We start from the raw sequence: 14,182 nt of genomic DNA, 5'->3' as shown, positions 1-14,182 counted from the left end.
CTGCTAGGCTCTGCGTAGCTTGGGCTGGATGGTGGTCTCGGTCTCTCTGCTTTTGCATTGGTCTCTCAGTATTGTCCCTGCCTCTCTACCTCGTACTCACTACCCCTCGCTGCTAATCACTAATTCAAATTTTCTTAGCAACCCTACACTAGCAAAATGAATGATTGATCACTCTGGTGTTTTCTCTAACTGACCCTTAAGCCTATTCTTATACTTTTCTCGTTGGTCCATCAACAATCGAGATTAAATCTCTAATCAATGACTAAGATTAGATTTGGCTTGATCCATGACTTTTGGACCCTTCTAACCTAGATTTGCATTAATACCTATTAATATTTTATTTTTCCTAAGTTTAGACTTATGAACTCCATTAAAAAGTATAATTATTTTAATATCTCCCAAATCGGGTACAATCTGTCCAAACCATATATGGATCTTGGAGATCTCATGTGCTTTAGCCTCTCTACCAATTTTCATGGCTAGAGCACATCTGATGCTACCCCAAATCAACAGTAGTTGTAGTTGCAACAACAGATGAGAGAGAGTTGTAGTGAAAATGCAGAGTTGGCAGTAGTACAACAATGTCAACAGTAGCATAGATGTAATATCAGAGTTGCGCAGTGGTTGGTGGGTAGCAACAGTTGGACATCAACAGCGTGACAGAGGATGGTATAGAGACAGAGTGTTGTGGCAGGGTGTGTAGCACTATAACGCATTCTTTGCTAAGAGGGAGTGTTAGTTTTGTAGCATTGGATGTGTTCTAGCCACGAAATTTGGTGGAGAGGCTAGAATACATGAGATGTCCAAAACCCAGATATCGTTTATGGAAAGTCCATCTAGAAGCGTCTGAATTTTTTTATTAGCAATATTAAATATTTCGTAATTCTAAACTTAGGGAATATGGTAATTAATCAATATTAATTGAGATAAGGTGAGAATCATATAGAAACTCACAAGGATCGATTCCAAGATGATCCTAACCATTGATTAAGTTTTAATCTTGGTCATTGGTGCTCCAACAGTGGATTATAAGAAGTTCATGGGCACTTACAGAATACACTTTTGTAGTTCAATTTTCTTGGTGGATCGATCTCCAGAGAGCAGCAACAGTTGTCGAAGAGCTATAGATCGAAGCAGGGCCAGTGGGGGGCAAAGACAATGATTTGAAGGAATTTTTCTAGATCCGGAGAGGTAGAAGCAAATGACCTCGTTATTCCCAGTGAGGTAGCACAAAGGAGTGCATAGTTGCTTCAAAAGCAATTTGATTTTGCTGGAGAGAAATTTGTTTTCAGTTCCAGAGGCTGGGAAGACGGTCCAGAGTGATTGAGAAGCGATTTCCTTAGAAGATATAGGTAGAATGACTTAATGAGAGGTAGTTCAAAGGCTAGACGCCATAGGGTCTGTGCAAGGGTCTAGGAGAATGAGTTTCTGAAGAGAATTTGTGGTATCGTTGCTTGTGGAAGAAGGGTAATTTCCCTTAAACAATTTTGGCGAGATTAACTTGGTGTATGCATTGCCAGTTGGGCATCCATAGATTGTACTTTGATTTCACTATTGCATAATAAAGTAAAACCCTCATCTGCTACACCAGTTTTCTCGCATTTGGTTTTTCCGAGGACTTTTGTCTAAATATAATGGTGTTAATTTTTATGTGTGCTAGCACTTCTCAGTTCCAGTGCTATTTTATTTCTGCAATATTTTATTGTGAAGATTGCAGTGATTTTTTTGATTTTTTTCATAGCAAATAAATTGACAAAATAATTAACAATTAGAAAAATAAATTCTATTCACTGCAATAGGATTCTGTTTTGGAATTTTCACACTTGCTTATCAAGGTTGGGACTTTCTATGAAAATTTCATCTATTACAGTAACTAGAAATTATTATCCTTGTTGTAAATTTAATTGTGCAGTTTATTTCCTACAACAAACAATGAATAAATCAGTACTACAATGTTCACCATAGAAATAGTGCAGAAAATAAAATACTGGAAACTGAGAAATTCTAGAACACACACAAAAATTTAACACAGTTATTTTTGGAAAATTGTCCCTAGAAAAACCTAACTTGGGAAAACCAATGCAACAAATGAGGGTTTTATTATTATTGTTCAATAACAAATCTAAGTACAATAATTTGGATGCTCTATTGGTAATCCAATTTGGGAAAAATACTGGCCAAATTATTGTGAGAAATTTTCCCTCACCCCATAGCTGATTTCTGTCCCCGAAATTGCCTCCCCAGCCACACGCAATCCCTTTTGCATCAACTTCTATGCAGATTTTACACAGATCCTGCTGCAATTGCCTCCGTAAACCTCTAAAACCCTTAGCTCTATCTTTGTCTAGCTTTGGAACTAACTCACTACCTCATCTGACCAAAATCATGGCCTCCAATTGCTGAATCACTAGCTCCTCCAGCTAGATCGAACTGATTGCTGTTGTGCCAAGCTGCCTGCGCAATCCTTACGCAGATCCTCTAGGAATTTTGCGCTCCCTCTCATTGCCTCTGCCAGAATTGGAAGACTTCCTCTAGAAATGCTGCTGACCTCCCCTACCACCTGCTACTCACTCTATGACTCAATTTTCTATTCTGAATATATGCTATTGAGAAAATCTAACTGCTTGGTTCACTGACTATCTACACTTGTGTGTTCTCCATCTACCCATCGACTTCTTATAATCTTCTGTTGGAGCACCAACGACCAAGATTAGTTCTTAATCAAGGGCCCAAATTAATTCGTTGTCGATTTTTGTGAGTTTCTAGATAATTCTCACCTTATTCAATTAATACTGATTAATTAACCATATTACCTAAGTTTAGACTTAGGAAATATTTACAAATCGACTAATAATCTAATTGAGATACTTCTAGGTGGAATTTTCAGAAAGGATTTTTGGGTTTTGGAGATCTCATGTATTCTAGCGTCTCCACGAAATTTTGCGGCTAGAACACATCCAATGCTACATAAAATAACACTCGCTCTTAGCAAGGACTGTGTTCTTTCTCTAGTGCTACACATCCTGCCACAACACCCTGTCTCTGTATTGTGAGAATTTCTAAATCTACAAATCATAAATCCTACTGCAATCACTGGTTTATCATCTCCTACTAGTTCTTTACATTCAACAAGTTATTTAATTATTTAAACAATTATGAAAACACTATTGCAGACTACACATACATATAGATCATGAAATGATATAAAACGAGGCAACCACACAAGGGACACCGTTATTTTTGGACAATTGTCTCCAGAAAAACCCAATTCGGGAAAACCAGTGCAACATATAGAGGGTTTGTATTATTAAGCAAATTTCTAAACACAACTAGGGTGCCAAATCCAGCTCACCCAATAGAGAATAAACCTGGCAGAAGTACCTCTCTCTGGAGACAGACAATTTGGCGAATCCAGCAAATGGATGATCAAAGCCCACAGATGACAACGCTGTCCCCGGTGCTTGGTACCGATGGCTACTCGAGGCTCTGCATTGGAACTGCGTCACCTCCTATAGGAGATGTGTCATCCTCTCAATGAGCCTCCCTTGCTTAGAAGTTGATATGCTAAATTTTTGCTTTCTCTGCCACATAGAAAAACCCCATCACTGCCTCTAAGGGACTGCGTCAGCCCCACTAGCTTCTGCATCACTGTCTCTCGACTTGTGCTGTCTCTCCTAGTGCTGCTCTGCCTCTCTGCTATGTATTCTCAACCTTGGATGAGATTCCCTCTACCGAACTGCCCCTCTCCCTGCAACTCAGATCACTAGTTCGATTTTCTTAGCAAACCTTGCCCCATAAAAATCGAACTCTTTGATCTTTTGGTGTATCTCCCACTAACCCTCAAGCCTCCTCTTATACTTTTCTTGTTGATGAATCAACGACCGAGATTAAGTCCCCAATCAATGGCTAAGATTAAAACAAACTTGATCCTTGTCACTTAGAAGTTTCTCACCTATATTCCTATTAATACACATTAATATTTTTATTTTCCTAAGTTTAGACTTAGGAACCCATTAAAAATATTAATTATTTTAATATCGCATCATCCGAGTGGAATTTCTCCAAACGATTTTTGGGTTCTGGAGATCTGATGCGTTCTAGTCCCTCCCCAAAATTTTAGAGCAAGAGCACATCTGATGCTACCCAAAATCAACATGTATCACCTTTATTATGTTGTTGATGTTTGGCTGCCACTGCCCACCAACTACTACACAACTCTGATGTTGCATCTGTGTTGTTTCTGACATTTTTGTATTATTTCCAACTCTGCATATGCACTACAACTCTCTCTCAATTGTTGCTACTGCAATTGCAACTACTGCAACTAAGAAGTATCCAAAATAATATGTCCCTGATACTTAAATGGGTTCTCCACCATACCCATATGTTCTTTGAAATATATGAACTTAGCTCTCCCTAGAGATTTTGTGAGTATATACGGAACCTGCTCTTCTGTGGGAACATACTGTAGCTGGACCGCAGCAAGCTGTACACAATCTTTGATGAAATGACATTGAATATCTATACATTTTGACCTATCGTGAAACACTGGATTCTCAGAGAGCTTGATGCAACTTTGATCATCATAGTAGATACTGGTCGCCTCCATCCTATGCTTGAACAAGCTTATTAGTAGCGTCCAAAGCCATATATCTTCACACATCACTGTGCTTGTTGCCTCTGCAAAGCTCAGTGCAACTAAATTTTGCTTCCTGCTACACCCCCAAACCATCCATGATCCAATGCTGAAGCAATACTTGGAGGTACTTTTCCTATCTACTGGTAACTGAGTTGCCTACCCAGTCTGCATTTATGAACCCACATAGTTTGACATCATCACCTCAGGGATATCTCAACCCATACTCTACTGTGTCGTGCACATAAGTCAGAATATGCTTCTCTGCTGCCCAATGTACCCCCTTCGGCTCTACCATAAACTGACTTAGGGTATTGACTGCGAAGCAAATATCTATCCTAGTGTTGACTAGATACATGAGAGACCCAATAAGCTACTTATACAAGGTGGGGTCGACATCCTTGTCATTTAATTTATTTATCTTCTTCTAGTTGGTGATCATGGGTGTAGACATGGGTCTATAATCCTGCATTTTGGACCTCTTCAGAATATCTATAATGTATCTTCCCTGCCCAAGGAAGATCTCCCCATCTTTCTGCCACACTTCCAATCCTAGGAAATAGTGTATCAACCCCAAATCCTTCATATCAAACTCTACTGCTAGGTTCCTCTTGCAGTCTTCTATGAGCCCTAATGATCTTATCAAGAAAAGATCATCCACATACAATACTAGGATGAGTGGCTCACCCTCTACCATCAAATAGTAAAGGTTGGGATTTGCATCACTCTTGACGAATCCCATCTACTACAAGTAGTATTCAATCTGACCATACCATGCCCTGGGAGCCTGCTTGAGTCTGTATAGATATTTCTTCAGTCTGCACACATGAGTGCGCCTCTCATGAGTTTCGAATACCTCTAGTTTTTCTATGTACACCTCTTCCTCTATCACCCTATTCAAGAATGTTGTTGTGACATACATCTGGTGAATCTACCATCCCATCTGAGCTGATAGGAATATAACTGATTGGATAGAAGTGTATTTGACAACTAGGGAAAAGGTCTCCTCATAACCTATCCCTTCTTTCTGTGCATACCCCTTTGCCATGAACCTAGCCTTGTCCTTTTCCACACTACCATCTGCAAGATACTTGATCTTTTAGATCCATCTAGAACCTACAATTGACTTGTCTTCGGGCCTTGGTACAACCTTCGAAACATCATTCGTCATGATAGAGCTATACTCTTATACCATGGCATCTATCCACAACTAATGTCGTGCGGCCTCTTGAAAGCTGGAAGATTCTACAACCTGAGCTACCAATGCTTGGTACCTGTCAGGTTGTTTGTGTTGTCTTTTGTTCATCCTAGGAGTTCTAATAAACTCCTCTGCATCTCTCAATGTATGACAAACCTCTTTGTTTGCTTGACCACTAGTGGCAGGAGGTTCAACCAGCTCCTCCTCATCCTTCCTCTGCTGCTCAGTTTGTTCTGAACTCCCTGGATCTCCCATAACTTATAAAATACTATTACTAGTCATTGTACTCGATCCCTGTGACTGTCCTACTACTGGTCCCACTAGATGCGCCTGTGGCTACTATTGCTGCTAGACAAAAGGAGGTTCTGCTAACTTATTCTGATCACTTGCAGGCATCTCACGAGATCTCCTGAAGGCTCGATCTTCCATGAACTTCACATCTCATCTCACCACAATCTTCTTACTACTAGGAATGTAGATCCCGTATGCCTTTGAGATTCCACTATACCCAACGAGAAACCCATTCTCTGTATTATGATCCAATTTGGTACACCTTTCATTTGGCACATGGCAATAAGCAACACTCCCAAAGATTCTGAAGTGACTAACTTCTGGCTTCTTTCCTATGAAGACTCCTAGTGTTTTTTCCTCAATGCTCTATGAGGAGTCCTGTTCTGAATATACACTGGCTTATTACATGTCTCTTCCCATAAAAACCTGGGCAAATCCTAGTCATACAACATATCTTTTGCAACACCAACTATGGTTATGTTTTTTCGCTTTGCTACCCCATTCTACTGTGGATTATATGGAGTTTTCCATTCTCTTCTAATGCCTTCCTTCGCGCTAAAATATTTGAAGTCTTTATCAATATATTCTCCACCATTATCTGAGTGAAACACCTTGATCTTCTTCCCTGTGGCATTGTTAGGTCCCTATAATACTAGTGTAGTCCTTTATTGTTATTTTTATTGTTAGTGTAGCCCCCTTATTCTTATTGTTGTGCCATTGTAGTCCCCATATTGTTATTATTGTGCCCCTTAGAAGCCTACTATTGTTATTGTTGTGCCCTTACATTATTATTTTTATGTAGGCTCTAATTATATTGTGACTCCTTAAACTCCTATATATAAAAAGGAGGTCTTGTCATTTGTATCATCCAAGAATTATTCATTTATGTAATGTAAAGGAGGTTTCCCCCTCAAAGATGATACTTTTAAGTCGATGATCTATCTATTTGTGAGCTAGTTGCATAACACGCATTCTCCAGGAGAGCCTTGAACTCTCGAAAATGATCGAAGACCTCATCTTTGGTCTTCAAGAAGTAGATCTAGGTTTTATGGTCATCAATAAAGGTGATGAAGTATTTGGCACCACTGAGAGCTCTAGTGGACATCAAACCACAAATATCTAAATGTATAAGCCCTAGCACGCCATTTGCTCTATTGTCACTTCTTGGGAATGCTACCTTAACATATTTCCCAAGTATGCATCCTCTGCACACATCATCGTGTTCCGTGCTAAGTTCTGGAACCCTTGTGACTATTTCTCTAAGCATCTTGAGTGCCCCATGGTGTATATGTCTCATTCTTCTATGCCATAACTCATTGAGTTCCTTCCCATTGCTATTGTCACTGCCTATTAGTGCCATTGGAGAGTTGAGCTACAACCTGTACAGTCTATTGCTTCAAACTCCAATCTATCTTACCCTCTTCCAGCTTGAGTGTTTGACAAACACTTTCTTCCTTACGAAGTGGATATCATATCCCTTATACTGTAACTAGGATACTGAAATTAGGTTCATACCCAATCATAGCACATGAATTACATCTGTAGTGTTGGTGCTTGCTCCTAACTCCCTTTGAAAATCGACGGTACGTCCCCCTACAGAAGTACACTTTGTTCTGTTTCCCATCGTAATCTGGAAGTCCATATGCTCCTCCTTGGAGCTAGAGAAATATTCTCTAACCCCTATCATATGAGTTGATGCTCCACTGTCTATATACTAGATACCCTGTGAAGCTGAACCTAACAAGCAAGAAAATTTGTCCTCCAACATTGAAGACAAATCTGAAGCCTCTTGAACATCAATTCTGTCCATGGTTATACTGAGGAATTTATAGTGTGTTATTCCTCTTTCCACCCGATGCTAATTTTTCAATTCAAAACTGCAACAAAACCCTTTGCGTCCAACCAGAAATCTACTCAGCAAAAATCTAAGATGTTGTTGCTCCCTCTGACTGATGGAATCACCGTCCTAGGAAAATCGAATTTTTCTGCCAATCCTGCAATGAAAATCGAACTCCTACCCTAGCAATTCAAACTTCTTGTCCTAGGCTCTGCGGAGTCTCTTTGGGAATTTCGATCAGTTTCTCCCTTTGAACAATGAAATCCCTTTCTCCTCTACTGAGCTTCTCGGATGATCACTTAAGCTCTGCTACCATGTGAAAATTTCATGTATTGCAGTAACTGAAAATTATTCTCCTAATTGTAAATATAATTATGCAGTTTATTTGCTACGACAAACAATGAATAAATCACTACTGCAATTTTTACCATAAAAGGACTGCGGAAAATGAAATACTGGAAATTGAGAAATTCTATCATACACTCAAAAATTTAATACAGTTGTTTTTGGACAATTGTCCTTGTAAAAACCCAACTTGGGAAAACCGGTGCAACATATGAGGGTTTTATTATTATTCTTCAACAAAAAATTTGAGTACGATAATTTGGATGCTCTATTGGCAATCTAATATGGGAAAAATACTGACAAAATTATTGTGAGAATTTTCCCTCACCCCACAACTAGTTTCTGTCCCCAAAATTTCCTCCCTAGCCACACGCAATCCCTTTTGTGTCAAATTTTGCGCAGATCCTGCTGCAACTACCTCCAGAAACCTCTGAAATCCTAAGCTCTATCTTTGTCTAGCTCTAGAACTGACTCACTGCCTCATCTAACCAAAATCATGGCCTCCAAGTGTTGAATCACTAGCTCCTCTAGCTAGATCGAACTCATTGCTGCTGTGACTACACAATCCTTGTGCAAACCCTATGAGAATTTTGCACTCCCTCTCATTGCCTCTTCTGGAACTGGAAGGCTTCCTCCGAAAATGCTGCTAACCTTCTCTGCCACCTGCTACCCACCCTGTGACTCACTTTTCTTTGTTGAATCTCTGCTACTGAGAAAATCGACTGCCTGGGCAATTGAGTATCTACACTGGTGTGTTCTCCATTTACCCATCGACTAATTCTTATAATATTCTATTGCAGTGCCAATGGCCAAGATTAGAACTTAATCAAGGGCCCAAATTAATTCCTTGTTGATCTGTGTGAGTTTCTAGAGAATTCTCACCTTATCTCAATTAATGTTGATTAATTAACCATATTCTCTAAGTCTAGACATAAGAAATATTAAAAAATCAGCAGTAATCTAGTTCAGATACTTCTAGGTGGAATTTTTAAAAACAATTTCTCGGTTTTGGAGATCTCATGTATTCTAGCCTCTCCACCAAATTTCGTGGCTAGAACACATGTGATGCTACAAAAACTAACTCTTTCAAGTTTCAAGAGTTCCTTTCTTTAGATGAAGCATTAAATGCTTGAAGAACTAGATGATGGCTAATGACGGGGGTATAGCTCATGCTAGACTTTTGCACACATGCTAAATAATATCCCAACCATCTTTTTCTTTTTACATTTTCTTTTATTGTGGCTTTATATGCTTTTAACTTTCTTTTCATTGCATCAAATTCTTGGGAACATGTTTTTGGACCCTGACTCAAGGATGTGGATGAAGGGTGCCAATCCCAATGACCAATGACCACTAGCTTGAAGAATGGAGATGAAAATAGGAAGAGATGAAGGACTATAGTCAAAGATTAACATCCTAGGTGAAGTGTGTGAACAAGAATACAATCGAGATTGGTCATTCATCTAGTTTTCCCTGTTATCCATATTAGTATGCCCATAACATTAAATGAAAGCACATGATTGCAAGAATGGTTAAAGTACTTGCCAATAGGTGACCCACCTTCCTCCAAGAAGAAATGCTAGATGGAAGAGAGATCTGACCAGAGCAATAGGTGGAGAATTCTGGCATAATGCTATGTGTTGATTATCATAGGGCTGCTGGCTGGTTGGCTATCCAAAGAGGAGAAAAAATTTCTCCTAGGTGTTACCGAATTTTTGGTGGACACATTATCAAACAAGGTAGTCATTGTATTTAGTATTTTAATGTTAATGAGAAGTTACATGATTGCTTCTATAAATTTCTCGCTTTCTGGTTTTGATTTACAGAATTAGAATTTCTTAGATCTACAACCCATTGCTTGTTGGATTGATATGATATTTTGATATGCAGTGTTTACACTTCTGATCTATACTCACACTTTAGTTTTTAAAAATGTGATGTTTTGAATGGTGTCTCTTAATTTATTTTGTTTCATCTGCAGGGTAAAATTTTTGAATGTGGATTTGTTATCATGAATTAATTTAACTATATGGGCGCCCTCCTGTAGGCTTGATGCTACTAATGGGTGTTTTAAGCTAGCACTCAAACCTGTCATGAGAAAGATGATCTAATAAATAGTGCTCCTAAGTGATACTTGAGAATAATTACTTCTCTGATAAACAGTGTCAGGCACCTCTCTTCTTGGAATCCAGAAGGAATGGTCAGATATACTCGTCATTCAGAAATAGACAAAATCGATGAGATGAGTGTGGCCATGATAGATCAGAAACCTACCAAATGTCCTTGACTGAGTAAAGAATGAGAGAAGTTTGGAAAAAACTAATTGGAGTGTGAGAGAAGATTGGAAAAAACTAATTGGAGTGTGGACATAGTTTAGATAAAATGTACCATAAAAAATTCTTATCAAATCCAACATAAAATATCCTCGAGTGTATCACAATCTGAATTTGACTAATCTTTGTATTTTTTCAGATATATTCATTGCCAAACATAAATATTCAATATCATGTCTTGTACTCTTTGTAGAGCTAAGAACACTTCTAAGTATCTCGTACTGTTTTTATAGCTAAGCCCACTTTTAAGTATCTTATACAAGGGGTAGAGAATTGTGTATTTAGGTAGCAACATTATTAGTTCTAGTGTTATGTGTTAAGATAAAGACATTTATTGTGGGTCTTTGAATAAATTATTCATTTTGTTATGCATGTATAGCACCATGAGGATAACTGTAGATGTGAGGACTAGAAATAAATGAATATAAAGAGGATTTCTAAAACTTTTTCATGTCATTCTCTGAACACAGAGGGGTTGTGTGCTTTTATCCCAGAGGTTCAACCTCATGTGGTGTTGAAGTAAGTTAAATTAAATAAATTGCTAAAACTTTAATTCATCATGTTAATGGACTTTTTCTCTCATTGTTTTAAAATTTTCCTGTTATGATATTCTACCACCCAAGCTATAATAAAGACCAGTGTAGCTGACTTCAATTATCTTGCAGCTTACTATATCTTATGAAGTTCCTCAAATCCTTGCAGGTGTTGCTTCAGTAAGTACAACTCTTTCCCATCATTTGGCTTTTTACAATTATGACCTTGGGACATATGTCAATTAGTTTTTGATATATTTTGGTAACAACAGAACAAATTGTAGGGCATGTATCCAATGGTTTCTTTTTGTTAGTTCTACTGATTACTAGATTTTTGCATAGACCACCTATTTCCTAGTAATCAACATGTTTATTTTCATGTTATGACTTCAATATTTTTAGCTTATAAGACCTTCTTGGAATGTTAGTAGTTGTCTCTGTAGTACAACATATATCCTCATGGGCATGTAGCTTATCTAAATTCTTGGGTTTGATAATAAAGGATACCTAATTCTTATTATTTAAGTAGATACAGAGTCTTTGTAAAGGTTAAATTATCATATCATTTACAATTTATTTTTTTACAACTAAAATGAATTTAATATTTTAATTTGTGTTTCCACCATGATCCTATCATTTGAAAAGCCTTTTGATGAAGGGAAAAAATGATGTAAAATATGTTATGATAAGTATTATAAGAATTAAACTTGGGCATTGATACTACCCAAATTGAATGTGTGTGATCAAAGCCCCAATCCACAATGCACAATTTGATGGGAACCATGTAGGAAGGTTATCACTTGTTACCTTGGTAACATGTCCTCTTACTTTAGGTTGGCTCTCCTCAGACTCAAGCGGGACTTCCCTAATAGGATTAGTAAGGCTTAATCAAATGAGTACAAGGTGAGGTTGATGGTGGCCTAAGTAAAATAATGTTTGGGGATTTTTTTGGGTTTTTCAGGAAAAGGGAATAAAGGGTGGTGAAGGGATATGAAGATCAATGCCAATATCCTTCTAGGGCTTAGAGTTAGGAGGAATCAAATGGCAAGATGAGATCAAGAAGAAAACCCTCTTAAATTGACTATCTGGTGTTGGTGGATTAGGACAAGAGGTTAGAAATCGATAGCTAAATTAACCCCTTGGCTAATTGAGAAGATATCATGAAATCATGGCCCCACTAGAAGGGATTCCTGTACGGAGAAAGTATTCAATGACAAGATTGACTATGACAAGCAATTGGATTTCATCCGTGATGGTTGCTGAACCTTGGTTAAAAGCTTCATGAAATTGGTAAAGCTACATGAAATTGGCCCTGTTGACCAATACATGTCAATGACGCATAGCAATACACCCCCTTTTTCGCAAAAGGGATAACGCTTGATCGATGTGTTCATGTCGGCCAAATATCATCATCAGATTGACTTCCAACATGTTTTGTAAACCCATTCTGCATGTGTATAATGTAAATAATCTCAGCAGACCCATGTCATGTATGTAACGACCTAGGTAAACCTACCTCTCTAGTGATGATCCCCACTCTAGGAGGGTTCTCGTCTCATTGATTCATTTTTGAATAATTGGTAGAGTTTTTCCCTCCAGTCTTACTCCAAAGCTGGAATGGATTTTGTCACTAGGATTTTAGGCGAGTCCTAGTGTTCTAGATCGAGTCTATGTAAAAGTAATTTGGGAATAATCCTAACTATTTGGTTAGGTTATTTTATTACAAATTGCTTGGTATGTTGTATTATATTTGTGACACAAAAATGGGTAGTCTGTGAGGGTTTATTACAAATGCATTTTCCCCCTTATGATGTAAAAAATATGAAAATCATAATGTAATTTTTTTGCAAAAAATTAATTAAAATCCTCATTCAAAAATTTAATTAATTCTAGATCCTAGGTAAATTTAAATTCTCCAAAGGCAAAATTTGTCGGTCCTAAAAAAATAAATTTTAAAAGTTCCCGGGACTAAGGTAAATTAATTATTTTGCTAAATTTTAAACCTTTGATCCCTGGGATTAAGTCAAAGTCAATTTTTTAGAGAAATAAACTCAAAAATAGAATTAAAATACATTTAAATAAAAATTTCAAATTTCCTCAATATTTAAATATCTCAACGGATGAGACTAAAATAACTTTTAATCTTCATCAATGGTCGAGATTGCTTTGACGAGGATCACTTGAACTATCTGTTGGAGGATTTATCTTTAAATATGAGGTCATTTGTTAGTCGATCCATCCAATCTTTGAATCATGTACTAAGCTTTCAAGCTCTCTTGTATACTATTTTCTGGAATTAATGCAAAAGTCTTTGGGGTTTCAACTTGCGCTAGTATTCCCCTTCATGAATCTATGGTAACAATGTTTTAATTTCTACTTAATATTATGTGAAAACTATCAATCAATAACTCTCTTAGAATAATTTGAATACATGTATCTTATTCAGTTTGTTGGATCTAGGGTAACATTTTTAATTTTGATTGAACTAGAAGGTATCTCGATTTCTTTTGAATTTTATTGTTGTTCTATTTCTCTACTTGGTTTGATGGTTGATCTAGTGTTTGTAGGAGATTTCTCAGGTTTTCGTTGAGCATTTGGGGATAGTCCTCAGTTGGACCAACCAACTCTCAGCATATATTTTCTCAAGAGCCTACCTCATATAAGCTCTAGGATTTATCTAACGATAAATTCTTTTTCTGCGGGGTGCTTTTGGGCTAGTACATTTCTAAAAATTTAAATATCTTTTATAATTTGTGCAAAATTGATAGATCTCGCTAGAAAGAGCCCTTAGATCTACAGATCTAAGAGTGGAGTCAGGCTCATACTTCTCAAATCTGATAGATCTGTAATTTATTTCTATAGATTTGACATTTATTTTCGAATTTCTAACATTTGGATTTTGTTTTTATGATTTGGGGTTTTAAGCATGCTCGTAATTATTTATTTATTTTGTAGATAATTTTTAGATTTCAAAATTGTAAATATTGTTTTGATTTAAGTTTTAATTTT

The 14,182-nt window shown here is 37.3% G+C and overlaps 1 long non-coding RNA gene across 1 annotated transcript in view; it reads left to right on the top strand.

Annotated features, from left to right (window-relative positions):
* Window positions 1–11,104: 11,104 nt before the first annotated feature.
* Window positions 11,105–14,182, top strand: part of LOC149246596 (uncharacterized) — a 297,794-nt gene continuing 294,716 nt past the window's right edge. The window contains exons 1-2 of the long non-coding RNA XR_016265575.1: window positions 11,105–11,159; window positions 11,306–11,353. This is a non-coding gene — a long non-coding RNA (uncharacterized LOC149246596). The remainder of the gene's footprint in view (window positions 11,160–11,305; window positions 11,354–14,182) is intronic.

This window comes from Pinus tabuliformis, chromosome 7 (assembly GCF_031772625.1).
Source record: "Pinus tabuliformis cultivar Carrire ecotype Pingquan chromosome 7, CPIR1, whole genome shotgun sequence".
Classification (NCBI taxonomy): domain Eukaryota; kingdom Viridiplantae; phylum Streptophyta; class Pinopsida; order Pinales; family Pinaceae; genus Pinus; species Pinus tabuliformis.
The sequence above is the reverse complement of the archived record's forward strand: the minus strand, read 5'-3'. Positions and strand labels throughout refer to the sequence as shown.